Raw genomic sequence first — 1,026 nt, forward strand, 5'->3', positions numbered from 1 at the left:
CCTTCATGGAAGGCAAATCTACCACTAGACCTCCATTCTTTAATGGTAATGACTATCCTTACTGGAAAACTAGGATGAGAGTCTTTTTACAAGCCTTAGACTATGAAATTTGGGAAATAGTTTGTAATGGTTCATTCATTGCTAGGAAGAATGCCTTAAGTGAGTTGGATAAGAAAAATATGTTTTTAAATTTCAAGGCTATGAATGCTTTATTTTGTGCCTTAGATAAAAAGGAATTTCATAGAGTTTCAAATTGTTCTAATGTTTATGAAATTTAGAGAAAACTTGAAGTTGTGTATGAGGAGACCACAAACGAGGAGGAATCTCATGAAGTGTCGAATTTGGCACTTATGGAAATTGGAGATGAATCGGATGATGAACTTGATGAGGTAAGCGATCTTCCTACTTATGATGAATTACATGATGCGTTTAAAGAATTGCATGATGAGTGGATGAAAATTAGTAAAAAGAATGCATGTCTTAAAAAGAAAACTGTAGAGCTCACAAATGAAAATGAATCTCTAAGGGCAAAGATTATATGCCTAGAACTAGAGAATAAAACATTGCATGATAAAGTTGCATTATCAAATGAGAAATGTAGCACTTCGCCCAAGCATATAGAATCACATGTAGATGACTTGAAAAATGAAAAAGATGCCCTGCAAAAATGCAATGTTTCATTTAATGAAAAGATTAAAGGACTAGACATAGAGAATAAAACTTTGCATAATAGAGTTGCATTATCAAATGAGAAACCAAGCACTTCACATGAGCATCTAGAGCCACACGTAGAAGATTTGAAAAAGGAAAATGAAATGCCCAAGAAAAAGAACCTTGAACTTAGTGATGTCGTGTTAAAATTCACAAATGGGCAAAAGATGTTGGATAACTTGCTTAATTCACAAAAATGTATGTTTGACAAGGGAAGCATTGGTTATAAGCCAAATTTGAAACAAAAATATTATAAGAGCTATTTTGTTAAAACTACCTCCATTAATGATCAAATTGTATGCCATTATTGCCTTC

The sequence above is a fragment of the Citrus clementina genome, unplaced genomic scaffold, assembly GCF_000493195.1.
Source record: "Citrus clementina cultivar Clemenules unplaced genomic scaffold, Citrus_clementina_v1.0 scaffold_3, whole genome shotgun sequence".
Lineage (NCBI taxonomy): Eukaryota > Viridiplantae > Streptophyta > Magnoliopsida > Sapindales > Rutaceae > Citrus > Citrus x clementina.